The 15,610-nt window shown below is 51.1% G+C and overlaps 1 protein-coding gene across 1 annotated transcript in view; it reads right to left on the bottom strand.

Moving 5' to 3' along the window:
* Window positions 1-15,610, bottom strand: part of rbl2 (retinoblastoma-like 2 (p130)) — a 221,298-nt gene that overhangs the window by 19,944 nt on the left and 185,744 nt on the right. The gene's annotated exons all lie outside the window — the stretch shown is intronic.

The following is a 15,610-nucleotide window of genomic DNA, read 5'->3' on the forward strand; positions in this document are numbered from 1 at the left end:
GTCCACTCCCCATAACCCTCCACTCCCTCATCTTGCAAAAATTTGTCTATCTCCACCTTAAATGTATTTAATGACCCAGCCTCCACAGCTCTCTGGGCCAGAGAATTCCACAGATTTACAACCCATTGAGAGAAGAGATTCCTCCTCATCATCATGATGTCAGTCAGCATGTAAGGCTGAGTTGACGCATGACCTGCCATTTTTGACGTCGTGCTCCATTCAACGGCCTCTCCTAAACATGCACAGCTGAACGCACGAGGGACTCCCTCACCAGGCAATTTAAAGGGAAACATCCAACTTGCAGGTAAGTTGATTATTTCTCTTGTACTGGCTCTTACAGGGTTTGTATGAATACTGGCTTACTAGAAGAGGTTTATAATGTTAAAGTGTGCAGGAAGTGCTGCTGGACGTTGGGAAGGTGTTGGCTGCTACTGGAAGGCTGCTGACTACACCACTGCAGCATGACGAGATGGAGCAGAGGCAAAGACAAGCTGCTGGCAGAGGGAGGGGGAGGAGGGCTCTCAGCAGGAGGCCTTACCCACCTGGGGTCTTCAAGGAGCACTTCTCCTACCTGCACCTAAGCCAGGAGCAGTGTGTTTGGCAGCTCCGCTTCACCAAGGAGGTGGTCACGGGACTTTGCCACCTCTTGGAACCAGACCTGCAGCCTCAGAGCAGGGTGACGAAGGCCCTGCCAGTGGCTTTCAAGGTGACCATGGCCCTGAATTTTTTTGCCAGCGGATCCTTTCAGGCTGGAACAGGCGACATAGGAAACATCTCGCAGTTCACCGTCCATCGCTGCATCCAGGAGATCACAGAGGCTCTGTGCTCTGGGAGAAGGAACTTCATTGTCTTCTCTCTAAACAGAGAGAAGCAGGAGGAGCGCACACGTGGCTTTGCCAGGATATTGGGTTTCCCCATGGTGCAGGGCGCCATCGACCACACAATTTGCGGGCACTGCATATCAATTCTGAGATGTACCGTAACTGCAAGGGGTACCATTCACTTAATGTGCAGTTGGTGTGCGACCACGCCCAGCACATCATGATGGTGAATGCCCGGTAGCAGTCATGATGCCTTCAGCTTGCGCCAGTCCGCTGTGCCAGCAATGTTTCAACCACCACGTCAAACCCGAGGGTGACTGGTAGGCGACAAGGGCTATCCGCTCTACACTTGGCTGATGACTCCCCTCCGCAACCCCACCACTCATGGCCAGTGTTGTGTCTCCTTGTGTTCTTATACTATATATATTACAGACACTTTTAGTTCATTTTAGTTAGTGCTTTTTACTTAGCTGTATTCTTGCTTTTGTTACAGTGCTGCCGCATGGTGCGGAGTGATACAAGATGTCCGACGCTGCACTGTGCACTGCCCGTGCACAGTGTGCCACATAGCAATATAACTACACCATACCAAAGTAGTTCCATACCAAAGTAGTTCCATTTAACGATGTAATACTATAACAATGTAACATCCCTCTTTCTCAAAAAAACGAAAACATGAAATTTAACAATTTAAATTAACAAATATATCTAAACTATTATTATCAACGATAAAGAATCGTGTTTTTTTTTAATTCGCGATATCGCTCAGGTGGTTGGATGTTGTCCCTCCATCTTGTGGATTTGGTGGTGACCATTCCTCTCTGCGGTGTTTTGGTGTGTTCCGCTCTTCTTGTTGTTGCTGTCGCCTTTGGAGTTGGAGTGTGCATGCTCGTGGTTGTTTGATTTGTAGCGCTTGTTTCTGATGTTGTACTGCTTGTGGTAGCTGGTGTTGTCAATGTTGCTGATGTTGTCCGCTGCTTATCCAGTTCAGGTGAAGGTCTGATGTGGAGTCTGTTCCATCTGTATTGGTTACCAGGTTCAGTCTCTACGAAGTAGGATCTTGGAGTATCAGCTTTTCCAATGACCTTGGCTGGATTCCAGGTTTTCAATACCGGGTCTTGCACATGCACTGATTGTCCATTCAGCAATTCTGGTAGCGTCTTTGCATGTTTATCGTAATGTTTGTTTCCTATGATTTGTGCTTCTGCCAGCTTTTGTCTGATGTCCTCCTGGTCCTGGGGAAGATGTATTTTTGCTGGTAGTGTAGTCTTAAACTTCCTCCCATTCAGCAATTCCGCAGGTGATTTCATGTCTGCTTTCAGTGGTGTTGATCTGAGTGATAGGAGGGCAAGGTCTTGGTCTTCCCCCATCTCACTACTTTTGATGAGAGTTCTCTTGACAGTCTGGATCTGCCTTTCGATGAACCCGTGTCCCCTTGGGAAATGTGGGGATGAGGTTACTATTTTGAACCCATACTTTTCTGCCAGAGCTCTGAATTCACTCGATGTGAACTGGGTTCCATTGTCACAGATTACCTTTTCCGGGATTCCTTGTTCAGCAAACAAGCTCTTTGCAATCCTGGTGGTAGTTGTGGCTCTCAAGTCTTTCATCCTTCTCACAAAAGGAAACTTGGAATAGTAATCTGCCACTATGAGATACCATTCTTGATTGCACATGAAAAGATCTGCCCCAACAGTGTGCCATGGTCTTGACGGTATTTCACTAGGTATCATCTCCTCTTTCTGTTGTGCATTTCTGTATTTCTGGCATATACCACATGCAGAGACCATCTGTTCGATATTTTTGTACATGCCTATCCAGTATACAGCTGATCTGGCTCTCAGCTTGCATTTCTCCATTTCCATGTGGCCTTCATGTATGAGATGGAGAAGTTGTGTCTGCATAATCTTTGGCACGATGATCCTCAATCCAGCAAGGAAAATACCGTCTTCTACTGCAATATCGTCTTTAATCGTCCAGTATTGACGAATTGTCGCCTGTACCTGCTGGATTCTCTCCGGCCACCCCTGTATTACTTGTTGTGAGTAGTTGCAATTCCTCATCTTTGTTAGTCTCATCTCTGATTTGACTGAGCTTTGTAGGGGTAACACTCACTAGGTGGTGGATTTTTACTGTTAGGCCCTCCACCTCGTGCTTCTCATATGGTGACAATCGAGACAACGCATCTGCTAGCACCATTTCCTTTCCTGGTTTATATTTAAGCGTGAAGTCATAGCTTTGGATCCTTAGAAGTAGTCTTTGCAGTCTTGCAGGCGCTTTGCACAGATTCTTCTTATAGATCTGTTCTAGTGGACGATGGTCACTCTCTATTGTAAATCGCCTGCCATATAGGTATGTATGGAATTTCTCGCATCCGTACACTACTGCTAATAGTTCTCTTTCTATGTTGGCGTATCTCGTCTCGGCCGACGCCAAGGCCTTTGATGCGAAAGCTATCAGCTTTCCTTCCTGCACCAGAGCTGCCCCTAGTCCTCTGGTAGAAGTGTCTACTTGCAGAGTGACTGGTTTTCTTCTGTCATAATATGACAGACTTGTTTCCTTGCACAACAGTTCTTGAAGTTGTTTGAAATTCCTTTCGTGTGATTCAGACCATTGGTATTTGGCGTCTTCTTTCAATAGCTCTCTGAGATTTGTTGTATGTTCCGACATGTGTGGGATGAAAGAACTCATGTATTGGACCAAGCCGAGGTAACTCCTCAGCTCCTTATCTTTGGGTGGTTTCATTTCAGCAATCGCCGCAATCTTCTCTGGACTTGGCTTGACTCCCTCTGGTGTATAAATCATACCGAAGAATTGGCATTCCTTGACTTTAACTATGCACTTATCTGCATTTAACTTGATGCCAGCCTTCCTGGTACGCTCCATGGCCTCATGTAGGTGCATGTCATGGTCTCTTTCATCTGCTCCATAGATCTGAATATCATCAGCTATTCCTATAGCTCCTTCACAGCCTCTGTATGTCTCGTCTACTTTCTGTTGAAAGATATCTTGACTGACCTTTAACCCGAATGGTAGCCTCAGGAATTTGTAACGCCCAAATGGTGTGTTGAATGTTGTCAGTGTTGTTGATTCCTCATCCAACTTCACGTTCCAATATCCATTTCTGGCATCTAGTTTTGAGAAAACCTTGGCTCCTGCCAGTGATGGCGTAATTTCCTCTAGTGTTGGGGTGGGATAGTGGTCCCTCTTTGTCGCCTGGTTTAGATCTTTGGGGTCCAAACATATTCTGAGACGCCCGTTTGGCTTTTCTCGTACCACAATTGAGTTTACCCAGTCTGTGGGTTCAGTGACCTTTACGATCACTCCCTTTTCTTCCATCTCCTTTAGCTCTCTTTCAAGCTTTGTCTTCAGCTTGATGGGTACTTTTTGTGGAGCATGGATAACGGGCTTTACCTCTGGGTCGATGGTGATATGGTATTGGAAATCTCCGAAACATCCCACTGTATCATCGAAACATTCCGGATACATGTCTATCAAGTCTTTTTTACTCTTGATTTGTGGGTGGTTCTCCAGTGGGGTGTTGCTGTCTATCTTCAGTGACGTTTCCGTCAACTCGTGATGCACTGAGATCAATCTCAACTTATCGCAGCTGTTTAATCCCAGGATCGCTGGCCCCTCAGTGTCGGTGACATAGAACATGCAGTTGATGTTCTTTCTTTTATGTGTCCCTTTGATAAAGGTTATTCCGAGTTGTTTAATCTCACTCCCCCGTATGCTGTCAGCGTGACATTACTTGCCTTTAAACAACCGCTTTTCGGGTAGCCATCTTCTCTCAGGTTTTCGGAAAAGATCTGCTGGTACAGTCTCAATGGGGGAATGTTGCTCTGAGCCCCTGTGTCCAGCTTCAACTTTAAGTTGATGGTTGTGGGCCGACCTTTGACCTTTTTTTTGATTTGGATGATGGTGTGCAATTCTCTCCTCGAAGTATTTTCTGCTCTGGACATCTCGTGAAGCTGTATCTTTATGGTTTCGATGTTTAGTGCATTGTCGTGATCATCATCATCATCCTGCTCATCCATGGCATGGATATTGTGTTTCTTTCTCTGGTTCTGCTGTCCGCCTTTGTTTTTGATGTATGTTCCTCCTTTCTTCGTTCTACACCTCTTTTCTCAGTGGTTTAGTTTGCCACATGCATTGCAGCTTGTTCCATATGCTGGACATTTCCTCTTGTCTGTGTAATCGTGCGGTCTTCCACAATTTCTGCACGTTTCCCCCGTTGTCATGTGCATGTCTTTGTGTGTTGTACTTTTCTCTCACTGCATCCACTCTGTTGTCCGTCTCAGAAGCCGTCCGCATGTCAGCCGTTTGAGAAATCAGCGTTTTCATTTGCTGCTTCATGAGCTCTTGCAGTATCTATAGCCTCTGTTATTCCGAGCTTTACTTTTCCTATCAGGGCTTTTTGTACCTCTACATGCGCTGACCCCCATATTAGCTGGTCCACAAGCCTTTCCTCCATTTCCTTAAATTTACACTTGCTGGCTTCATTTCTCAGCCTTGTCAGGAAATTGTCAGCTGTTTCACCAGGTTCCTGTCTTAGGCTCTGGAATTTGTATCTGTGTATACGGTGATTGGATTTAGGCTCTAGATGGTTGCTGAATTTATCAAAAATTGTCGCTGGGTTTTCCTTTTCCTCTTCAGTCAAACTCCAGCTATTATACAAATCTAGGCCTTTTTCTTCTGTCCACAACAGAATGTAACTAACCTTTTCCTCGTTGGTAGTACCCTTCAGGAAGCTTTTGAATGTAAGCTCACATTTCTGTTTGAACTTACGGAATGCTTCTACTATATCGTCAGCTTCCCAGATCATGAGGGGTTGCATTTGCACAGTCAGTGCAGCGGCAGCCGTCATTTTACTTTCCCGTACGATTCCTTTCAATCACCGCAGACACCGGCACTCTCAATCAGCTCATAAAATCACTTTTTGTCTTATTCGTAGTTCGTATAACAGAATTTGTACTCACTTATACCGCTGCCACCATGTTGTGTCTCCTTGTGTTCTTATACTATATATATTAGACACTTTTAGTTCATTTTAGTTAGTGCTTTTTACTTAGCTGTATTCTTGCTTTTGTTATAGTGCTGCTGCATGGTGCGGAGTGATACAAGATGTCCAACGCTGCACTGTGCACTGCCCGTGCACAGTGTGCCACATAGCAATATAACTACACCATACCAAAGTAGTTCCATACCAAAGTAGTTCCATTTAACGATGTGATACTATAACAACGTAACAGCCAGCAATTATATACTGACAACCATGTTGCCACAAGGACCTCATCGCGCAAACCATTGGGGTGCTCAAGCAACGGTTCCACTGCCTTGCCTCGGGAGCAGCTCTCCAGTACTCACTACTCAATTCGTGGTGGTCATGAGGGTGCAACCCTTACCACCACGGATTCCGCGATCACCTCAGGTGGAGGAGGAGGAGGAGGAAGAGAAGGCTGTCCGTGAGCACCTCATCAGACTCTGGTTCCCCTGAATGAAACCCCAGATCCCCATTGCTCAACACTTCCCACCTTACCATCCCTGTCACAGAATGTCACAGTGCCCTCTTGGCCACAATGCTGAAATGAAAGCCACCACAAAACAAACATACCAAACATAATTTATAAATGATTAATTCTAAAACTACATTACAAGTCAACTAATCACCCCTGTGCATTCCCTTAGTGTCTGTCTTTCGTGTGCTTTTGCCTATCCTAGTGCTCCTATGAAGTGCTACCCCAGTGGCTGCAGCATAGCTTGTGGAAGGCTGCTGACTTAGTGGGCGAGACTGCAGATGGCCTTGCAGGACAACCTCAAGCAGCTCTGGGCTGTAGACTGCACCACCTCAGCATGGGCGGCAGCAGTCTGGGCTGGCTGGCTGACAGGCAACTGCAAAGGCACTGGCGGATTGGCATGGGGGTAAGTATGAATGCTGTCATCGTGAGAGAGGACAGCAGGTTCGAGCTCCATGGAGCCACTGTCACTCCCCCAGTGTGGCGCCTCAGTATTCCTAGCCATCTGTTGGAGGACAGTTTGCTGGACTGCTGTGACACCCTGCAAACCCCTGTCCACACTCGTAAACCCAGCCACGATGGCAGCATCAAAGTCCTCATCTGAGTCCTCTGCAGCAAAACTCGTATGCGACCTCACCCTCCGGGGAGCTGGCACCTGCTCTACCCTTTCACCCTGCTCTTGCTGCAGCCCATTCGTGCCTGGTGACTCGCCACATGCAGACCCTGCCTCTATACTACACTCTAAAGTACAGTGCCATTTTCTGAGCTGGTGCCTGTGAGTGTCAGATCGAGTGATGGTGTCTCTTCTCTATCACTCTCCTCCTCAACTTCTTCATGCACAGGCTGGGCTGGTTGGAGTTCTTGGGTATCTGAAAGGAGAAAGGAACAAGGGTCGGGTTGTGGTGAGGGGAGGGAGGGAAAGCAAGATGTGCATGCTTACACCATCAGCAGCCTGTAAGTGAGAAGATTGTGGGATGAGGGGGAAGTGCCAAGCGCAGGCAGCGCAAGGCGTGCACGTCAACCCAAGCACCCCACCCACCCGCCCCTTCAACCACCGTCTGCCCCACCTGTGACAGAGACTGTAGGTCCCGCATTGGACTCATCAGTCACCTGCGAACTCATTTTTAATGTGGAAGCAAGTCATCCTTGGTTCCGAGGGACTGCCTAAGAAGAAGAGGGGTGTGAGGAGGATTAGGTATGAGCACACCGTCATCATCCATGCTTTCAGCCTCGCCGATCGCCACGGCTTCAGTGACGGCCCCTCCATTATATCCAAAACTGTCTCCTCCAGCTGGGTCAGGTTCTGCAGCCGTGCTTGCACCACCCCCGCTCCCCCCAAACCCCCCCGCCTGTTAGCACCTGCAGGTGCCAGTTATGCACCACCTTGATGTGCAAGAGAAAGGGAAGTGTGTCAGTGAATGTAGTGCAATGTGTTTGCGTGATGTGCCTTGGTTGAATAGCTGGCATTGTGTGCAAGGTGTGAGATGCAGGTGTGAGGCTTGCAACAGTGGTAAGTGTGTGAGAGTGAGGTGAAGCTATGATTGTGAGGTATGAGTCCTGACTGATCGAGATTGTTGGTAGGTGAGTGATGGGGGTGTGGTGCATTGAGCAGTGTGTGAAGCTAGTGGTGCAGTTGGTGGGATATGGCATTTGAAGATTCATTCACTGACCTTGACCACTCGTGTGAGGTTATTAAAGTTCTTCCAGCACTGGATCTAGGTCCCGGGGTAAGGCTGATGGCACGGACCGGTTCAGCAATCTGCTCCCACTGCCTTCATACAGTCTGTCTGAAGGGCCTCCTGCGGGTAGAGGACCCATCTCCTCCTAAGGCCTCTAGTGTAGCGTCTGAGAGCCAAGGTGCCCTTTCTCTGCCCTGTTGTGACATTGGTAACTTCCCCTTTCCTTAGCTCCACTAAGAATGAGGTGTTTCTTTCAGAAAGCAACTCCCTTTAAGAAGTGCAGACAGTGTTTCACTCTGCAGGCAACCTTTAAATACAAATTAGACTTCCCATGATACTGGGGCCCCTATTGAGCCAACCAGCAGTGCATTCAGCACTGGGCTCAGCGCTTCAATCATGTTAATGAGCAGACAGCACAAGTTTCGCCTGCTGCCTGCATTACTTTCAACGGGCACGGGCAGATCGCACATCGTGATCCCCGTGCCCAAAGAGTTCCAGCTATTAATAATATTTGAATAAAGGAATAATTAGCAATGTTGTTGTGCCCTTGGGGAGGAGCGATCATAATATGATAGAATTCTTCATTAAGATGGAGAGTGAAGTAGTTGACTCAGAGACTAGGGTCCTGAATTTAAAGAAAGGAAACTACGATGGTATGAAGCGCAAGTTGGCTAGGATGGATTGGGGAACATTACTTAAAGGGTTGATGGTGGATAGGCAATGGCAAACATTTAAAGATCGCATGGATGAACTACAGAATTTGTTCATCCCTGTTTGGCATAAAAATAAAACAAAAAAGGTGACTCAACTGTGGCTAACAAGGGAAATTAGAGATAGCATAAGATCCAAGGAGAGGACATATAAATTGGCCAGAAAAAGCAGCAAAATTGAGGATTGGGAGCAGTTTAGGATTCAGCAGAGGAGGACAAAGGGATTAATTAAGAGGGGGAAAATAGAATATGAGAGTAAGCTTTCAGGGAACATAAAAACTGGCTGTAAAAACTTCTATAGATATGTGAAGAGAAAAAGACTGGTGAAGTCAAGCGTAGGTCCCTTGCAGTCAGAATCAGGGGAATTTATAATGGGGAACAAAGAAATGGCAGACCAATTAAATACATACTTTGGTTCTGTCTTCACAAAGGAGGACACAAATAACCTTCCAGAGATTCCGGGGAACATAGGGTCTAATGAGAGGGAGGAATTGAATCAAATCAGTATTTGTAGGGAAATGGTGTTAAGGAAATTGACAGGATTGAAGGCCAATAAATCCCCAGGGCCTGATAATCTACATCCTAGGGTACTTAAGGAAGTGACCCTAGAAATAGTAGATGCATTGCTGGTCATCTTCCAAAATTTTATAGACTCTGGAATAGTTCCTATGGATTGGAGGGTAGCTAATGTAACCCCACTATTTAAAAAATGTGGTAGAGAGAAAACGGGGAATTATAGGCCGGTAAGCCTGACATCGGTAGTGGGGAAAATGCTAGAGTCCATTATAAAAGATGTAATAGCAGAGCACTTGGAAAACAGTGACAGGATCGGACAAAGTCAACATGGACTTACAAAAGGTAATTTTTTGTACATGTAACTGGTAGAATAGATAAGGGCGAACCAGTGGACGTGGTGTATTTGGACTTTCAGAAGGCTTTCGTTAAGGTCCCGCATAAGAGATTGGCATGCAAAGTTAAAGCACATGGGATAGGGGGTTAAGGTACTGACTTGGATAGAGAACTGGTTGGCAGACAGGAAGCAAAGAGTTGGAATTAACAGGTCTTTTTCTGAGTGGCAGGCAGTGACTAGTGGGGTACCGCAGGGATCGGTGCTAGGACCCCAGCTATTCACAGGATGTCTTGCTGCAGTTGTACAGGGCTTTGGTGAGACCACACCTTGAGTATTGTGTGCAATTTTGGTCGCCTTATCTGAGGATGTTCTTGCCATGGAGGGAGTGCAGCGAAGATTCACCAGACTGATACCTGGGATGGCAGGAATGACGTATGAAGAGAGATTGAGTCGATTAGGCTTATATTCGCTAGAGTTTAGAAGAATGAGAGGGGAACTCATTGAAACTTATAAAATTCTAACAAGGCTAGACAGACTAGATGCAGGAAGGATGTTCCCAATGGCGGGGGAGTCCAGAACCAGGGGTCACAGTCTAAGGATAAGGGGTAAGCCATTTAGGACAGAGATGAGGAGGAATTTCTTCACCCAGAGAGTGGTGAACCTATGGAATTCTCTACCACAGAAGGCAGTTGAGGCCAACTTATTAAATACTAGCTGGAGTGCCCGGCGGTGCCGAGGGTTTTTTGAGGGCATGTTGTTATGAAAAAAGTAGAAATAATTTTTATATATATATAAAAGAGTTTGTCTGTCTGTCTGTGTGGGAGGGAGAGAGAGAGACGGGGGAAGAGAGAGAGAGAGACTGGGGGAGAAGAGACGGGGGGGAAGAGAGAGAGACTGCTGGATTTAGTTCGGGATTAGCCTGGAGAGAGAGAGGGGGGGAAGGAGCGCCTCAGGCCTGGCCCGATGGACCCCTGCGAAGGAAAGAAGGAAGAAGGCGAGCACTCCCTTCCTCTCCCACCCCCTCACTCTTTCCCTCCCTCACCCTCTCTCTCTCCCTCCCGCTGTCTCTCCCTGCTTTACTCTCTCTCCCTCCCTCCCCTCTCCCTCCCTCCCCCTCTTCTCACCCTCCCTGCCCCTCTCCTCTCCCTCCCTCCCCCTCCCTCCCCCTCCCTCCCCCTCTCCTCTCCCTCCCTCCCCCTCTCCTCTCCCTCCCCCTCTCCTCACCCTCCCTGCCCCTCTCCTCTCTCTCCCTCCCTCCCCCTCTCCTCCCCCTCCCTCCCCCTCTCCTCTCCCTCCCTCCCTCCCCCTCTCTCTGCTCCCCCTCTCCTCTCCCTCCCCCTCTCCTCTCCCTCCCCCTCTCCACCCCCCTCTCGTCTCCCTCTCCCCCCCTCTCGTCTCCCTCTCCCTCCCCCCCTCTCCTCTCCCTCCCCCCCCCCTCCTCTCCCTCCCCCCGTCTCTCCTCTCCCTCCCCGGGTGAAACTAGAACTAGGGGGCATAGTCTTAGAATAAGGGGCTGCTCTTTCAAAACTGAGATGAGGAGGAACTACTTCATTCAGAGGGTGGTAGGTCCATGGAATATGCTGCCCCAAAAAGCTGTAGAAGCTACATCATTACATCAATTTAAAACAGAAATAGACAGTTTCCTAGAAGTAAAGGGAATTAAGGGTTATGGGGAGCGGGCAGGAATTTGGACATGAGTCTAGGTTCGGATCGGTCATGGCCCTGTGGGTAGCGGAGCGGGCCCAGGGGCCGTGTAGCCTGATCCTGCTCCTATTTCATGTGTCTAATTCTGTTAGATTCAGGAGATGGTTCTGTGATAGTGGATTGGCGGTTAGGATCAGATCAGCCATGATCTTATTGAATGGCGGAGCAGGCTCGAGGGGCGGATTGGCCTACTCCTGCTCCTATTTCTTATGTTCTTATGTTCCCCCTGTCTCTCCCTGATTTCTTCTCTCTCCCTCCCTCCCCCTCTCTCACTCCCTCCCCCTCTCTCTCTCCCTTTCCTCAGAGCCCGGACGCGGTGACCCGAAGCCCCCGTGTGCGGATCAGCGCCTCAGGGCCGGCCCGTGCGCGGCCTAGCGCGTGAGGCCCGGCCCGACTCACCTTAGCTCGGGTCCCGCTCCGGACCGCCGCCGACGTTCACACGCTCGCTGTCTCCCGCCCCGCCAGCCTTTACCAAAAGATGGCCATGCTCGGCCCCGCCCCGCCAGCCTTTACCAAGATGGCGGCGATCGCGGGCCGCTGGTTTGGAATCGGGCCCAACGGGACGGGCGGTGCCTAGCTCGGGCATGGCTGGCGAGGAGAGGCCAAGGCCTGAGGCCTGCTGGCAGCTCATCTACAGCCGAGGGGGGGAAAGCCCGAGTCCCCTTTGAAAATGGATTTTTTTTTTTCTTTTAAAACCAACTTGTTTTTTTGCTGGAAATCTATATTTCACATCATTTAATCCCCATTACCATTTTTTTAGCTTGAGGCCCGGCAGGTGTTTAATGGCCGCCGCTGAGCTCCCGCTCCCGCACTAACGGCAGTTTGAATGATTAGGCCCCGCCCACCCCGTAGGATTGGTCAACCATCACGTCACTCAACGCTATTGAGCGGTAGGGTTGGTCAACGTTCACGTCACTCAATGCTAATGAGCGGTAGGATTGGTCAACCGCTAATAAGCGGATTTTGTCCTTTTTTTGAACGTTTTTTGTATAGTGTCCGAACAATTTTTGTCTGACCAAAAAGTAAATACACCTATTAGACTCCCCTAATGATAAGCTTTCTTTTGATATAACGTGTGTAGGTACGCTCTATAACCTTTGAGTGTATAGCAGACAGACAAACAGACAAATCAACTCTTTTATATCTATCTATCTATATATATAAATCGGTATTTCTGTCTGTCATCGCCTGTGCGTCTGTCGGGCTATGCGCTCGAAAGTTACAGGGCGTACCTACGCGCGCGTTGCCTCCAAAGAAAGCTTACGCTTCCGAGACGGTTTTAAGCGTATTTACGTTTCGGCCGGGCTAAAATCGCGCCCGCGGTATCCCAAAAACCTTCAATGTTCCGCTCATTAGCATCTCATTATCCGCTCATTAGCGACAGAGTGACCTCGAGCTCGACCAATCGTACGCCGGGTTGCTGGCGTGTGCCGCCGGGCCAATCGGTGCGTGTGGGGCCAGGCCTTATCGTTCTGAACCGAGGTGAGTCGCCGCCATCTTGATTCCAAACTTTTCCTTTTTCCCGCTTTCTGCGTCTTAAAAAAAAACGTTGCTTTTAAAACACATATTGTTTTAAAAAAAAAATGATTTAGAAAGTAATCAACTTATCTAATCTCATTAATTTTCCTACCTTTCCCCGTTTTTCCAGGTAGGCCTAGAAGCCTCGGCGTCTCCTCCGCACCCACGCCCGAGCTAGACACCTCCCGGCCCCACTCGAAGGCTGGAGGGCCGAGCCTCAGCCCAGCGCCGCTAGGGTGCGCGCGCAGCAGGAGCTGAGACGCAGCGTCTCTCTCTGGCTCGGCCGGGGGGCGGGGCTGGCTGAGCGTCAAGCGTTACCCTGGCAACCGGGCCCGCCGGCCGTCTCACACAGCCGCAATCGGCGGTCTTCACCTCGGGGGGGGGGGGGGGGCCGCGCGCGCGCGCGCGCGCGCAGCAGGAGCAGCTGAGACGCGGCCTCTCTCTCTCTGGCTCGGCCGGGGGGCGGGGCTTGGTCAGCGTCACGGTTACCCTGGCAACCGGGCCCTCCGGCCGTCTCGCACAGCCGCAATGTTGAAGCCAGCTCGGGAGGCCGGTGCTCGGAAGGTCGCGCCTCCGGAGTTCAGTGCTTGGTTGGTGGGGGGGGGCGAGCCTCGGGGGTGGGTGGGTGGTGGGCAAGCCTCGGGGGTGGGGGTGGGTGGTGGGCGAGCCGTGGGGGTGGGGGTGCGAGTCTCGGGGGGGCCAACCTCTGGAGTTCGGGGGGTGGGGATCAGGGGGCTCGGGAGTTTGGGGGGACGGGGATCAGGGGGCTCGTGGACTCTCCCCCCTTCCCCTTCCCTCCCCCCCTCCTCTCTCCTCCTCCCCCCTCCCCTCCTCCCTCCCCTCCCCCTCCTCCCTCCCCTCCCCCTCCCTTCCCCCCCTCCACCTCCCCTCCCCTCCCTCTCTTCCCCCCCCAGTCGCTCTCTCTCTTCCCCCCCCAGTCGCTCTCTCTCTTCCTCCCAGTCGCGCTCTCTCTCTCTTCCAACAACAACATGCCCCTCGAAAAAGCCTCGGCACCGCCGGGCGCTTCAGCTTGTTTGTCTGTCTGTCTGTCTGTCTATAAAGCGATGCTTCTGTCCTTCTGTCTGTCTGGCATTCTGTCTGTCATCACGTGTGCGTCTGTCGGGCTATGCGCTCGAAAGTTACAGGGCGTACCTACGCGTGCGTTACGTCGAAAGAAAGCTTACCTTTCCAAAATGGTCTTAAGCGTATTTACGTTTCGGCCGGGCTAAAATCGCGCCCGCGGTATCCGAAAAACCTTCAACATTCCGCTCATTAGCATCTCATTATCCGCTCATTAGCGACAGAGTGACCTCGAGGTCGACCAATCGTACGCCGGCTTGCTGCCGCGTGCGGCCGGGCCCTCCTACGGTCGAGTGACAGGACGATTGACCAATCCTACGCTTTGGTCACCTGACGGTCGACCAATCGGTGCGTGTGTGGGCGGGCCTTATCGTTCTGAACCGAGGTGAGTAGCCGCCATCTTGCTTCCATTCTTTTTCCTGCTTTCTGCGTCTTTCTTTTCAAATATACATTTCCAGCAAAATAAAATTGAATTTATTAAATTGTTTTTAAAAAAAAAAATCACTCATTTGTAAATATTTTATCTAACCTGAAGATTCTTTTTCCTACCTTTCCCCGTTTTTTTCTTAGGCCTGAAAGCCTGGGCCTTTCTTGCCCAGCCAGGCCTGAGCTAGGTAATTGGGCTTCTGCTAAGCTCCTCACACCCCCCCCCCCCCCCCCCCGTGTCACGTTACCCGGGGCAACGGCGTCAGCCACGAGGGTCAGGGTGCGCGCACAGCAGGAGCAGGTGAGACGCGGCGTCTCTGTTCCGTGCTCGGCTCGGGCGGGGCGGGGCTCTCGAGAGTGCGGATCTCGGCTTTGGTGAGCGGGGCTCTCGGGAGTGCGGGGCTCTCGGCCGGGGGGGTGGGGGGGGGTGCGGGGCTCGGAGAGCGGGGCTCTCGGGAGTGCGGGGCGGGCTCGGAGAGCGGGGCTCTCGGGAGTGCGGGGCGGGGCGGCTGGGGCTTCGAGAGCGGGGCTCTCGGGAGTGCGGGGCGGGGCGGCGCGGCAGGGTTACCCCGGCAACCGGTCGTGGCCGTCTCTCCGCCTCAAGCCCTCCCCCCCCCCCTTCTCCTCCCCGCCCTCCCTCCCCCCTTCCCCTCCCCCTCCCCCTTCCCCTCTCCCCTTTCCCTTCCCCTCTCCCCTTTCCCTTCCCCTCTCCCCCTCCCTTCCCTTCCCCCTCCCTCCCCCGCCCTCTCTTCCCCCCCCGCCCTCTCTTCCCCCCCCGCCCTCTCTTCCCCCCCCGCCCTCTCTTCCCCCCCCGCCCTCTCTTCCCCCCCCCGCCCTCTCTTCCCCCCCCCGCCCTCTCTTCCCCCCCGCCCTCTCTTCCCCCCCCGCCCTCTCTTCCCCCCCCCGCCCTCTCTTCCCCCCCCCGCCCTCTCTTCCCCCCCCCGCCCTCTCTTCCCCCCCGCCCTCTCTTCCCCCCCCGCCCTCTCTTCCCCCCCGCCCTCTCTCTTCCCCCCTCCTCGCTCTCTCTCTACCCCTCAGTCGCTCTCTCTCTTCCCCCCCCAGTCACGCGCTCTCTCTCTCTCTTTCCCTCCCCCCCCCCCCCCCCCCCCCGAGTCGCTCTCTCTCTCTCTCTCTTCCAACAACAACATGCCCTCGAAAAAGCCTCGGCACCGCCGGGCACTTTAGCTAGTATATATATAGATAGATATTCAAGAAGGAGTTAGATATATTTCTTAATGCTAAAGGGATCAAGGGATATGGGGAGAAAGCAGGGACAGGATACTGAATTTGGATGATCAGCCAT

This window comes from Somniosus microcephalus, chromosome 6 (genome assembly GCF_052327205.1).
Source record: "Somniosus microcephalus isolate GS21.2 chromosome 6, FLI_Smic_1.0, whole genome shotgun sequence".
In the NCBI taxonomy this organism is placed as follows: Eukaryota; Metazoa; Chordata; class Chondrichthyes; order Squaliformes; family Somniosidae; genus Somniosus; species Somniosus microcephalus.